At 35.4% G+C, this 15,341-nt stretch overlaps 1 pseudogene across 1 annotated transcript in view; it reads right to left on the bottom strand.

Annotated features, from left to right (window-relative positions):
• The window catches only part of LOC149802221 (uncharacterized), an 85,217-nt pseudogene that overhangs the window by 50,574 nt on the left and 19,302 nt on the right, over nt 1-15,341 (bottom strand). The gene's annotated exons all lie outside the window — the stretch shown is intronic.

Genomic DNA, 15,341 nt, shown 5'->3' with positions numbered 1-15,341 from the left:
CCCCTTCATATGCCTCGAAAAGACCTTGACTTTCATGCGTACCCCTTTTTTAAAAAAAAAAAATAGAGACCCTCCCTGTTTAAATTTTCCCATGTTCAATTTCTATAGACCCATAAGGTCGGGACCTTATTAAAATAGGGTCACGACCCTGTTCCATTTTCCCCTTGTCTCTATAATGCCTATGATGTTTGTCATGTTTGTCCAGTTATAGAGACAATGGGAAAAACTAATGTTCTTTTCCCATGTTCAATTCCCCTTGTCTCTAGACAGTCCCATGCCTTGCTGGTATTCCCCATGTTCAATTCCCATTGTCCCTAGACAGTCCCATCCCACCATGTTAAATTCCCATAGTCCCTATAATGCCTTGCTGGTTTTCCCCATGTTAAATTTACATAGTCCCTATATCGTCCCAGGTTGGTTTTTAATGGTAAGTCACATAGTCCCTGAATCGTCCCCGTTCACTACTTACACCTTTGTGAAGGGGCAAATTTCTGGCGATCTATGAAGAACACATTAGTTTGAGACCAGAGAACAATTAATTAGATTTATGGGGACAGGCGCGTGTCAAATCGCCATACTGCCATGATCGGTAATGTCTCTTCGAGGGGAGAATTTTATTCTTAATTAAGCATTTGTTTATATAAGAGCCAGACGGACTATTAGGGACACGGTAAACTCTAATTTCATGGTAAAACTGTCACAAATTGAGAATTTCCATTGACCAGTAGTCGCAACGTAGAAGGTCAAATTGACCCCAGATTTGGCACCTCTGGAAAAGGCGGCAAAGACACTTAATCCTGATTGGTTACGCTAAATAAGGGGCGTGTTTCCCACACTACATTTCCTAGTTTTAATATCGCCACATCGAAAATTTTAATCAGTCTAAGCTTTTCTGCAAGAGAAAACAAGCGTAATAAGACCCCGAGAGTAAATTTGGGAGAAATTCTCTCGTAAAACTGTTGTCCAAGAGGACTGTTGTCGAAGGAAAAAACCGACGTACAAATTTGGTGATAGGAGCAAGGAACGTTGAAAGCAAAGGTAGTTGTGACAATTCCATGTAATTTGTTGATGCCATATATAATGCTTTGCTGAATTTATTTACTTATATTTGCATGAATCTATTTGCTACATTCGTATATCAATTTGCTTTATGAAGTATAACTGTGTTAAGTTTATGCATATGAAGTCGTACATTAATCTTTAGATAAGTTTGACGAATTGTTTGAATTTGTCGTCTTGTTTGCATAAGAATTAGGTTCTAAGAATTTCGTGCATTACTTTAGTTTATAGGAGTTACGAGAATCCGTGTGAATTCACCGAATTTAGACTTTCACGTATGATTAAGGTAGAGTGTGTATTGACTGAAATGACGTAGTAAACCATGTAATGTATCTCATTTATTCACTTGTGTAAATTGAGGCTTGCTCGGAACCGTTATGGCTCGTGTGGTGTTAATGCGTGATGAATTAGCCTTTAAACTAAAAAGGGTCATTATAGGACATGTGGAGCCGACTGATAGCCTTAGCATCTGTTTAGCACCGAAAGTAAGATCTGATAACGAGATGGGGATAATTCAAGTCACTGTATTCCTAAACAACAGGAAATTTAGGTTGTCTCTATTTATATTTTTTAAAAGGGAGAAAATAGCTCTTGCGACGTATGGTACGACGTATTAATTCTGCGACGTATGGTGCGACTTATTAATTCTGAGACGTATCCGGTGACGTATTAATTCTGAGACGTATTCTGAGACTATCTCTGAGACGTATAGTGAGACGTACTTATCCTGAGATCCAGGCATCTGTGAATCTACGTGCTACGCAAAGAGTGAGGACCGAAAGAGGCAAGACCGACGAAAGTCGAAGGAACAGCTACAGTGGAAGTGGAGTGAACGAAGAAACAGGTTATGTAATTGTACAAGGCATTGACTTCGATTGTTCACTCGATCCTATGATGAACTAAGTCTATCAGTAATACAGATCGGCTATTTTATTTAAATATATTTGTGTTCTTTGTAAATCGGTGATAGTTTATTTCTAAAAGCAGAGTATGTTCCTGATGTAATGAATTCTCAAAGTTGTTTTATGTAATTGATCAAATTGTTTGTTTAGATGTACGGGGACTCGTGTAGGTTTGTTCTATATATCTCCTCAGATCTCTATCTATTCCACCTATAAGTTTCACCACTTATATTTATATTTGCTCGAACCGGGCAATAATATCGAGGGCGGTCAACCTCTATATAACGAGAACCATATTAAGCGGACACCTTGAAAGAATGTACAATCCGCCAACCCACACCTCTTGCAAGATGAGGGGACTTTGTGTAAGGTTTCTACAAAGTGGACCGTGGGTAGCGTGTCAGCGCTTACAACCTTCTTCATGTGTAATCATCCTCTATGTGGACACTAGTAGAACAAGGCTGACTCTAGAGATATCGACCAATGGGTTTCGGTGTTCTGACCTTTAACCTTTATCCCCCTGAATCTGTGTTTCTTTATTACCCTCAATGCAAGTAATCCGCATAATTTGGTAAGGGAACTTACTCAGAAACAAATGCTATTCTGTAAACCCTATTTTTTATTAAGTCTTAATTACCTTGATCCCAAAGTCAGTTGTCCATATCTTAAGTGCAAGCTTTTCACTAAACTCTGGTCAAGGTATGTATTTTAGAACATGTCAGTCAAACTGACTTGACATCGGACCGTCTTAGCTTGAAACTTACAATGGTGTGTAAAAAGATTTTTTTCCTCCAGTCAATGGCCAAAACTTAAAATCGATACAGGTACAATCAGTTCATAAAGTGTGATAAATGTAAATGGCGGAGAACCATCGTTATTGTGTAGATACATTTTTTTTTTTTTTGGGGGGGGGAGGGGGTCACAATGACTTTTACCTTTTCATCCCAAAATCGAACTGCAAGACGTCTACCTAGTTTCTTAACTGTATATAGTGGACAACTCGAGTGATTATGTGGAGCCAAAATTGACGAGATACAAATGGATAGACAGAGAGACATCATTATATACGATAGGTATTATAATCTTGTTACAAAAATGAACCCATACAATGGTTTGTGCTGACTTGGTAACTTTGGGGGAACTTTTCAAAATTTATTAGAGTTTTAAAGGAGCTATGTTTCAGAAGGAAATCTACACAAACTGCGCTTGATACTTCTTAAATTTGTAAAACTGCGTTGGTTATAAAGAGCAACAACGTAGCAAACGGAAAAATAAACAAAATAACTTGATGATTGTAAGAATGGCAATGACAGTTTATTAAGTTCTACAATTGTGTATTTCTCTTTAAAACTCAAAAACCTTTCAGCATTTTTTTAAGATGAAGAATTCAAGCTCTTTTAGAGGATCGCGCACCCCCCCCCCCCTTGGTAAATTCAAAGAATGTTCCAGGCAACTCCTTAATATCAAGGACATTCTAAAATATTATGAATGACGGGTCTCCAGTAATGATCGAAAAATAATATTCTATTGTGTATTTGTTTGCTTAAAAAGGAGATAAATTACTAAAATGATAGAAAATAGAATTTCGGATTTCCAATCATGCGTAACCTCTTGGATTAATACCTCCATCATCCACCTCACCCAATGGATAAAGACATTATGATCCGAATGCACGATCACCTACATCTTCGCAAGCCGGGGTTTCGATGAGATAACCCTATCTACACCTTGGCGTATCGAGCAGATATTTCTGTGCTTTGGGTCTGTGATTGTCATTGTATGCGGCGGCAAGCCAATGCATCTAATCAAAATTAAGTTGTTCAAATTAGAACACTGTTTCTACGTGATCGAGCCAAGGGGAGCAGACAACTGGAATGGACTGATAGATGAGCAATTTTCCAGTGCCGGTCCGTGTTTGCACGAATACCTTTCAAATACACCTGTAATGGCTTCCCTCTGGTACGTAGTTATACTTTCCATGTTAAACTTCAAAGTATCCTGTTTAGGTCAAGTGCTCCAACGATCTTTTGTCCAATGTACAATGCACCACGCTATTAGATAGTTGGCCTTACATACTAATGGAGGCAACTCATGAAATCCAATAGATGTCGCTAGGACAAAGCACCAGTATATCTGTCTGATACGCCAAGGTGTAGAAAGGGTTATCATATCGGAACCTTGGCTAGTGAAGATGGCTCGCCTAAGGCACGTAGCAAGTTGTGAACGACCTAAATGGAAGAGTTATTTCCCTTGCACTATCGTCGCTGCAGTCAACACTGCATAGATCGTGCTTATTGATTAAAAAAAATAACTGATTAAAAAAACATTTTAATGTTATTTTGAAAAGGTTACTAAAGATTTCTTTGTTAAAGAATAAGCTACACATATTATTTTAAAGAAACAATGCTATCAGATATTCGAAAATGAATGTATGGGTGATGGTGTAAATTTTGCGTTGTTTATTTTCATATACTGGCCAGATCTTTTAGATCTGCCTTTATTAATGTTTATAAACAGATTTTATATCAAGGAATAACAATAAAAAAGTGCCAATGGTGTTGGATTTTTTTTATATAAAAAGGAAACAAAAAATTAAAGTTTTTCATCCTATATTAGTTTACATAATAGACTTAAGAAATGCTGCTCAGTGAAAATATACAAACAGGTCTTGGTGAAAGCTTAAATGATCATAGCATGATATGGCGATTCAAACTTACCTGTATATTATTAATTAGGAATCAGTGCATTACACATGAAGTTATCACAACAAATTTCTTGAGACAACAAAATAACACAATCAAATACGCGGCAAAAATAACTTGTGCGAATAAAACGCATATCTTTACTTTGACTAAAACTGCGTTAGCTGACCTGGTAATAAGGCCTAGTCAAATCACGCTATGGCACTGGTTCTGTCCTGTGTTGTCAGGCTATCAACAATGGCTTGCGCCCATTTTGAAAGCCATACTTCTAATCTGACTTACTTCAGACTTGGCATAACTAAAGGCTATATACGTTTTTTGAGTGGATATAAGGGAATATTTCGTGAGTTAAGGTGACGTGTGACACTATTGTCACAAGTGGCGAAGAGACGAGTGACAAAACAAAATGGTACTACTTCACGTAGATTTTTTTTTTTCAAAGGCAAAAACCTCCATTCTGTGTCAGTGCTATTAAGGATGTATTAATACATCGACGACAAAAAGTCACTAACTTTATGATAATTTTGGGACAGCAACTTTTTACAAATTTAGAGTGTAGATATAATGCTTCTAATTCTGTGTTTTGTTCATTTAATCAGTAATTTAATGCAATAATGAGGATAACTTTTTTTTCGTAGAGATTTCCTGCAAGGATTGATATATATATATATATATATATATATATATATATATATATATATTGCACATTACTGGGGCACGAGCAGTAGATCAACATGACAGAACGCTCTAATAGGCTTCAGAGAGACGTATCATTAAACAACATATCCAATGCCATCGAATTTATTTTTATACTATTTTTTAAAATTTATTTCTGCATTCAGACGTAAATGTTGGCAGGGTTGCAGTTTATTTCTGTAACAGACGCTGTATCCAAAATGCGATTGTCACTTACATTCGGCTTGCAGTCCACACAACTCAATGACTGATTTCTCCATCTTTTTCTGACATGATTATGATTAAGGTGACAGTTAAAATCACTAAACAAACAATGTTATTACTATATGTACTGAAGACTTTTTCTTAAAACTGTGTGAACCATTGTCATTGAATATAACAGGTATATGATACTGAATAGGCAACTCAAAATATCATAACTAAAGGTCATTAAGTTCAGTGACTTTCAATTTGCGCCATTGATTTACATAATTATAAAATATTTTAATACTTGAAGCCTGCTTGTTTTATTAGGAGTTTATTTTTATGCATTCTGGAAGGTGCTTTCTCATTGATTACATAAATTTATACTAGAGGGTGAACAGACTTGACATGTTTTAAGACCTGTTCATCCTGAATCGTGTGTGTGCATGAGAGAGAGAGAGAGAGAGAGAGAGAGAGAGAGAGAGAAGAAGAAGAAAAAGGACATACACATGGAAAAAGCGTGTAGTCCCGTAAGTGATATCACCACTGTTGTGATAAAAGTGGTATCGCCTCCGTGGGCGATATCATTTTTCTCGCACTGATTTATTTAATTATTTCATTAGGAAATATATAATAACGCCCTATACCATCAAGATCTTGTTCAAGTTAATACTCAGCGAGATCCACATATATTGGCAATATGACGCTGCATCTGCTTAGCGGAGTTTAACATCATGAAGACTATTTCTGGTCAGATTTGAATCAACGTGGGCTTATACCATAATATATCGGACATGTTTGATGATAAACGAGATCCATGGATATAAACAACGTAGTCTTGCATCTGATTGAGTTTTTAACCTTGTATAAGCCATGTTTCTGATTGAGTAATGGTCAGAACCTGAAACATGGCTTTAAGAGCGGTAAGAAGATCATTCAGGCAGCTCAAGGTCAATTCCTCAATCATTATAAGATCATTCAGGCGGCTCAAGGTCAATTCCTCAATCATTATAAGATAACATAAGAATTCTTTATTTCAGACTACATAGTCCATACATCTAAATTAAATACAGATATAAAGTAAAAACATTCAAAACATAAAAGAACATATATATCATACATACAAGTATACAGATACATCTACACAATTAACGGCGCCATGAATTGTTAAGAATGAAATTAAGTGGCATTTGTGCGTCAACCTTCTCTCGTTACTAAAACATTCAAAGTTCCTGTGATAAAAGCATGTCTTCCAAGTTCAATTAAAATCAGATCCACAAATATGGCTTCCAGAATGGTGACGACAAGTGCCGGCAATCAGATAAAAGATTACTTCATTCATACGCGTGGATCTCGCTCGTTATCGAAACCAATTTCGTTGACAGAAGTCATTATTTCAAGTTTAAACAAGGTCGCATCAGAAATATAGTTTTCAGGTGGTAAAACATTTAGCAAAAATCAGATGCAGGATAGATTCATCAAAATGTTTACATCTCACATATTATAGAACTTAGAACTTGTACAATATCTGCATGATGTAAGAATATATTCCGTTTTATCAAAATCAGAACATAAATACGACCCATGGAGGAGTCACAAGCTCAATCAGTTAGATGCATGATCACCTTATTAATATGCTTGAATCTCACGAATTAATAACTCATGCGAAATCTTAATGATACAGGCATATATTCAAAATTTGATTAAAATCGGATCAGAAATACGGACTCCTCAGTTGCAACTAGCTCAGTCAATCGAACGCAAGATTATCTCATTAATATGCGTTGATTAAAATCATTATCAAAGGCATTCAAGATTTGGAAGGTATAAACCCATGTCACAAGTTCGATCAAAATCGAAAAAAATATGACCCTCAGAATTGTTGCAAGCTTTGCTCTCAGATGCAGGACCAATTTCATCGGCATACATGGAACTCGCTCACTATCAAACTCGTATGGATCTGAGAGTGCTAGCAAGCACTTGTTGATGGATGGATGCACAACTTGCAACTGATATGTGTGCACAACGGACATACGGCCATTCTATAAGCTCTCTTACCTAATAATCTCTATCCAACTGTCCATTTAAGAAAAGTGTCAAAATTTGGGACCGCAAATATTAACCTCTATAGGATGCCCTGACGTGTGAATTACACGCGAATTTTAGGTGTTATAAATAAAGTAAAACTGAAATCTTTCTTGAGAGCATTTTCGTTTTAACTTAAAGTACTGAAAATCGATTCATATTAAATCAGATGTAACCAGAAGTTGTACTATATAATTAACAGATGCAGAGTCAAACAATAAGTAAAGTTATGATCTGCCTTATTTAATTTGTAAGAAAAATATGAAAAATCTTGTCATCTGCGAGTATTGAAACGTCGTCATCTCTACCTGTCAATCAGAACAACACGAAGCATAATTGTTGGACATACGACAGAGTAGAGGATATTTTTTTTAATACAAATCTTCAAGTTTGAAATGTTGCAAAAGTCGGAAACTGGTACACAACGCCACAAATACCACCGATGTTTGTGTGAAATCCAATATAATGACCGACACAAGAGATCTTATCTATAATTAGAACAGGTCCATTCTGCGAAATGATCAGGGGGTAACAATTTATATGGCTTCCAGCACGAAAATTGCAGCCATTTTAGAGTTCAGTGGTTTCGCTTAGTAAGTGGCTACACCAAAATTGTATAATAACACACAAAATACAACTAGAATACCCACTGGAGTTCAAGCGTGCATGCAATCTGTCATGATTGCTTATCTATTTAATAGCTTTTTCAAGTAGCTTATTTTGATTCAACACCTGAGGTTATTCAGATATGCTGAGCTTATACTAAAGGTAACTCATATACAGGATTATCAAAGAAAAATTATGGTATAATATTATTTACAACCATATATAGGGTTGCAATCATTAACACAATAGTGTCAGCTATGTTAATTGAGGATCAAATCTCTTGTGATATAAATAATTTAAAATAAAAATTGAAAAAATGCATTAAAGTCTGCTATTATAAATGATCATTTTAAATATGGAGTCTCAGAGAAATGTAATTTTATGGAATGAACCAAAAACAGCATTTTCCAGCAAGCAAATGACGAACAACGAAACATTTAAATTTTGTAATGTACATAATAGACACGTACACATTTATTATGTTCTTTGGCATATTGAAATTTGACAATATTGTGAAATTTGGACAGAATGTTATTTTATTCTTCAGTAAACCGCATGAAGCTATTACGAGAAAAAAAGGTTTTATTTACCAGCTTTTATGAAAAAAAGTATTTATCCGTCAGAAACGATTTATCCATAGGCCTTTACGAGAAAGGGTTGTCCATCAGCTTTTATGAGACGGATTTTCTCGTAAACTCTTGGTCAAGCTGTTTTCAAAACCCAACGGAGAGAGAGAGAGAGAAGGAAAGACGAAGTTCAATCCTCTTGAAAGAGATGTCACTTGACGATGAAGATGTAGCAACATCCGGGGAATTTGGCTTGCGAGAGATACGGGATACTGTAAAGACAGAAGTCTGTTTGAGTTTCTGGCGAACAAACTTTATTGAAATACTCAACATATAAAATTACATTTCAATATCAGTCTACATAAGCTTAAATTGCGGATATAAGAGATACATATAAAACTACGATATTCTTTCACTTACCAACATCATACATTGTATAATTTCTGGTTTGAAGGCATTAGAGCCGTTTCTATGGCGATATCGTCGTGACACAGTACCATAAGATATACATTCATACGATTCGTATGAAAACATAAGAGAAAACTCTCAATAACATTATCGAACCCCATTGGGCTGACACAATAAACATCTGCATCAATATGTCTGAGACGGCTAGGCGGAAATTACAATTCTCGCTAAGATAGGCGAATACGGTAAGACATTGTTAAATGTGTGTAGGCAGCGAAACGTGTATACGCTGGTTTCAGATTTCAGTAGGAACAGGTTTGATGTAAAAGCTTAGTCTGGAATGCAAATTAAAGTCGGTAGGTTCATTCACTCTCAGTTGTAGAAAACTTAGCTAGCGCGATGAATGTTACTTAAGTAGGTATAGAAAAAGTTATTGTTACTAAATAAGAAATTAAGTACAACATAACTTAGATGAGTTATTTGGAAATATTTTGAAATTAACGCACTAACCTTGTAATGTTTGTAATTCAAGATACAAAATATGGTATAGCAAAAACATACCTGTGTGAGAATTACCACAGTCCAGAAATATTCTCCTTATGAAACGAACTGTATATTAAATGAATAGTAAACAATACACGTATTGTCTTTAATATAGAAAGAGTTCAAATTGTAAAAGTTAAAGCCACTATCACTGGAAAGGAAACTGTCTTTGACTTGGGGGATGATGGAGATGTCGCTGTTGGACCCATGGAAATCTCTGTTGTGGCATGGATAGATGTATTTCAGCCTGGGTTGTAGGTAGCTCGAATTCAGGGCTGGACTAAGTATAGTATGCATTCAACAGGTCGGAATTTCAAGTGTTACTGCAAGAAGAATTCTCATCGGCGATGTATACATTGTATACTTGTAATATGTTCGTTACCTTTGTAATGTTTCTGGCGCTGATGTTTCAGAACAGACCCTTTTTGTGTGCGAAAAGTACGAAAATCACAAAGAGTTGTCCAGTCGTTCCGGAGTTGATGCAGCGTAGCAGGGCGGCGTGACGACTGATGTTCGCAAAGGTTTTGGTGCGAGTCTCTCTCGTGAATCATCATTATGTGGAGTGACACCTTTATTCATGTTTTCCACTTCGTTTAATTCTCCACCAATTTTTACGAGAAAAAAACGTTTTATCCACCAGCTTTTATGAAGAAATTTTCTTTTTTTATCCATCGGAAAATATTTATGTATCAGCTTTTATGGATTAGCCACCTGCTTTTACGAAATAAAGTATTTATTCGTCAGAAACGATTTATCCATACGCAGTGCCGGATTTAGGACAAATGAGGCCCTGTGCTAGTAAAGTTATGAGGCCCCTTACTTGGGCCCTGAAAGAGGTAGGCCGCTAGGCCTACATAGGTAGTCAGTCATACATACTTAGGAAGTTTAGGACGTTTTGACCTTTGAAAAACATTTGAAAAATTCATCGTAAAATTTTTTGGTTGCCAGGAAGATGGGGCCCCCTGGCCAACGGGTCCCTGTGCTTAAGCACACCTAAGCGCAATGGTAAATCAGGTACTGTCCATAGGCCTATACGAGAAAGGATTGCCCATCAGCTTTTATGAGACGGATTTTCTCGTAAACTCTTGGTCAAGCTGTTTTCAAAACCCAACGGAGAGAGAGAGAGAGAAGGAAAGACGAAGTTCAATCCTCTTGAAAGAGATGTCACTTGACGATGAAGATGTAGCAACATCCGGGGAATTTGGCTTGCGAGAGATACGGGATACTGTTAAGACAGAAGTCTGTTTGAGTTTCTGGCGAACAAACTTTATTGAAATACTCAACATATAAAATTACATTTCAATATCAATCTACATAAGCTTAAATTGCGGATATAAGAGATACATATAAAACTACGATATTCTTTCACTTACCAACATCATACATTGTATAATTTCTGGTTTGAAGGCATTAGAGCGATATCGTCGTGACACAGTACCATAAGATATACATTCATACGGAGAGAGAGAGAGAGAGAGAGAGAGAGAGAGAGAGACGGAAAGACGAAGTTCAATCCTCTTGAAAGAGATGTCACTTGACGATGAAGATGTGGCTACATCTGGGGAATTTGTCTTGCGAGGGTAGGGGACCGAGCTGTAAAGACAGAAGCCTGTTTGAGTTTCTGGCGAACAAACTTTATTGAAATACTCAACATATAAAATTACATTTTAATATCAATCTACATAAACTTAAATTATGGATATAAGAGATACATATAAAACTACGATATTCTTTCACTTACCAACATCATACATTGTATAATTTCTGCCTTTTAGAATACAATAGAGATAATTAAATATCAAATAAATTCACGATAGCAAAAGAATCTAAAATTCAATGTTTCAGACTAATACCGTAATTGAAATATATTTTACTGAATTTAATGTAAAATGTCAACATATTAAACTCTATTATTTAAAGAGTATTTTATTTCTAAATTAACTATTACTGAGTATGAAGTTGGTAGCGAACTTGCTTTTTATTATAGTCAATAATATAATTACAAGTAAATATAAGTTCTTCAAACAATTAAATTTTCCAATATATTATATTAAAGAATAGTAAAGAAATATTAAAATAATCCAATGTTTAAACATACTAATGTTAGATTAACATCTTAACACTAAAAATTCTTATAACACTAAAAATCCTTATACTATATGAAAAACTGTACATAGACAATAATCTTACCTGTAAAGACAGAAGCCCGTTTGAGTTTCTGGCGAGCAAACTGGCGTGCCCTAGGTCTGGGACCTTTTTATATCAGTTTCTTAGGTCAAAGCCAAATATGGACATGTGTCTAGCTCTTGTGTTCGCCAGAATCTCAACGTGAGGCTTCGTAGTCTCTTACAGATTATCGTATTGGTCTATGCACGTTATTACATAAGTAATTCTGCAAGATCAGCTCATTTACTAGTCTAGGAAAAATCTTTGGAATTCGTCTAGTTCATCTACTTACGTAACCTAGCGAATGTACTTTATGCTGACTTTGAGATACAGGGGCAATGTATGTATAAGACGGTTTTGTATTTGTTCATAAGGGCGCAATCTTTGTTAAATAGTATATAATTGTAATACCGAAATAGATTTAATTTCAATATATTTTAATAGAAAATTACTTTCAATATAATTTAATTAAAACATACATTTAATACAATTTAGAGAAAATTTCTATCTGATAACTTGTACTAAAAAATTCTGTCCTAATAAAACTATTGTTTGGCTATTCACACAATTTGAAGTGTCTCCTATTTATCTTGTGGCATTCAAACAAGAAGCTATATCGTGACTGTTCTTGCTCGTACGTGAAAGACAAGGACTACTGCAAGTTTAGAGTCTGTGGAACAATGCGTCGTACCTGGGAACTGAGTTATAATGATATATTTTGTCTTCATCTGAAGGCAATACAAACCATGCTAGCACAGCAGGGTTAAACGTTTGGCTAATATAATGCCAAAGTTTCTGTTTAAGACCAGGGTCCACACGAAACTAAAATTTTAGGTGAAGCGGCTGTTCTATCCAAGACAGTGGTAGAAAAATCAATTGCCCCTAAAAACAGGGCAACTACAAATTAATACCGTGCAACAATATTTACCACTATAAAAGCTCGATCAAACAAAACAACGACAACAACAACAAAACAACAAATATCATGAATAAAATGATCACGTTAAAATTTATAATATATTTTAATATATTCTTCAGCGAAAAACATTTGATAATTAAATTGTCCCTCTGGGTATCTACAGTGGAGTGCCCAGCTTATACCCATTTTGTAGCTGTTAACAAGATTGTCAAGACGACGGCTATGGTGGTCATATGGGTGTCAGATTGGCACCATTTTTATTTAGTACAAACTAGAAACAATAAGATTTCTTCTGGTGAAAACATGTTGTCGATAAAAGGAGTAGCGATACAAGTTTCTAGATGACCACTGTTGTGACTATATTGGATATCAGATCGTCACAATTTATATTCAAGATGAGCTAGACACCATACAAAGTGGATTGGTGAAACCCTCATGCTGATATGACTTTCGGTGCAAGAGAGGTAGCAATAATCGAAATTTCAAAATGGCTGCTGTATTGACCATACTGGCTGTCAGATTAGCAATGCATTCAATCAGGACAAACTAGAGAAAAACCCAGAGTGATATGACCATCCACTCAGAAGGAGTTGCCACAGCAAGCAATATCATAAGCTCTCCTGGTCTCAAAACATGCATTTGTAAAACTTCCTTGATGCGATGTTCAAACTGAAACAGATTCCTTGTTCCAAGTCCGAACATGCCAATAAAAGTCAGTTTAACAACCATGCATGTCAAGCCGAAGAACCCAAGATGTGTGAACAGTTAACTACCTGAAGAGAAACAGATGCCACTACAAGCGCTACGATACCTCTACCGGTGGCGTCCGTTATGTCGCGGCAAGGATTTTAACGATTAACAGTTAAGTAAAAATGTATACCGAACAAAAGTACATTTTAAATGCGCGACATTAAACTAACTTGCGATAGTTCTCGTGCATTATTGCTCTCCGTGTGCACGAATTTGTACAAATTTTACGCGATTCCCGCATTCACTCATCCTGGAAGCATATCTAAAAATGACGTTAAGCCCAAAACAACAACAAACACGGCAGTTTGTTCACTCGAGCTGAAATCTGATTCGCCACTAGCTGTGCAAAACAGACATAGACGGCAGTATTTCCATGTAATTAGTAACGCCACATACACCAGGAACTGGCCTATCTGGAATCAATGTTATAGATTTGAAGGAAAAAAAACATTTTTGTTTGAAATATTGTCAAATTCATTCAGTCAGTCATTCACTAAGTAACTAAGTAGAAACGCAGAACAAACGATTTTAGAATAAAACAAATTAGGAACATTGGAACTATTTAAGATTTTAAAAATGTAGGTCTTGATAATTTTGTTGCACGATTATTTAAAAAGGTGTTTATGTGTTTATTTGTAGATAGAAATTTAAATATTTTTGTCTCCTAATTGTTTAAAACTATTAGTCTACTGCCAACATAAAAATGGATTGAGCATATCAGTGTTGTTGTCAAAATAACTAAACATGAACACGAATTAAGACATTCAATTCATAGTTACATATAATATTAAAAAGATGAAAAGTGATCAAGGAAATATTAATTTATCACATGACTGCTGTGTTATTCTCGTTAATACACCCATACCTTAAGTGTTATGGATGAAAAACGTACAATAACATTCCCAGACCTCACAACCGACGTCATATTGTCACGCATATAAAAGTTCGAAAGAAAAATGCATCCAATTTATTTTCAAAATTTATTCACTACACTATTCTTCGGTCTGATCTAATAAAATTAGTATACTTGTCATGCTATAAATATAATCCTTGTATTCATTCGAAATAAAGTTCATGAAACTCGTGGAATAATGCCATTCCTTTTCCTTGCCAAGGATCGCAGAAGAAATACATTTTGACTAGTTTCAAAAATTTCGTTTGAAATGAGCAACTCAGGTATTATCCTCTATTATGCAAACAGTGGTGATATAATGTATGTTTAAACAGCGACTGAACCGTCAAATTGTAAAGCACAGACCTCAGTTAACGCCCAAGAACATTAAATTAACACTGAAAAATAAACACAGATAAAATTTACTTAAAAATAACTTATGTAAACTGACAAAATTCAATGATCATAAAAAGTAATGCTACAAACTGATTCTGCTATATCTTTGTTATAGCATGCAACGACTTGAGTAGGCTATTATTTCTCGACTACCTTTCTTATCCATTATATTTGGCAAGTCCATCCAACCCTTTTTTATTTGATCTTCGCAAAGACATTAAACTGTCCTTTTTCATTCCTAGCGTATCTCTGTAGTGTTCATCACCACTGACTTTGATGCGTGTGCATGTGAATATGGTGGATGGTCAAAGATGATCCGATTAACTTGAAAATAAGTTTCGTATTTATTAATCTCTACATGTAACTGGGACACCACTACATATTAAACCCTATTTCTGGATAATTTGAAAAAGATTTACCTTTATAATTATTTCTTTAATATAATTGATACAAAAAGTCCTTTTTATT

Source organism: Sinohyriopsis cumingii, chromosome 4 (genome assembly GCF_028554795.1).
Source record: "Sinohyriopsis cumingii isolate HCF-2022 chromosome 4, ASM2855479v2, whole genome shotgun sequence".
NCBI classification, from domain to species: domain Eukaryota; kingdom Metazoa; phylum Mollusca; class Bivalvia; order Unionida; family Unionidae; genus Sinohyriopsis; species Sinohyriopsis cumingii.
The sequence above is the reverse complement of the archived record's forward strand: the minus strand, read 5'-3'. Positions and strand labels throughout refer to the sequence as shown.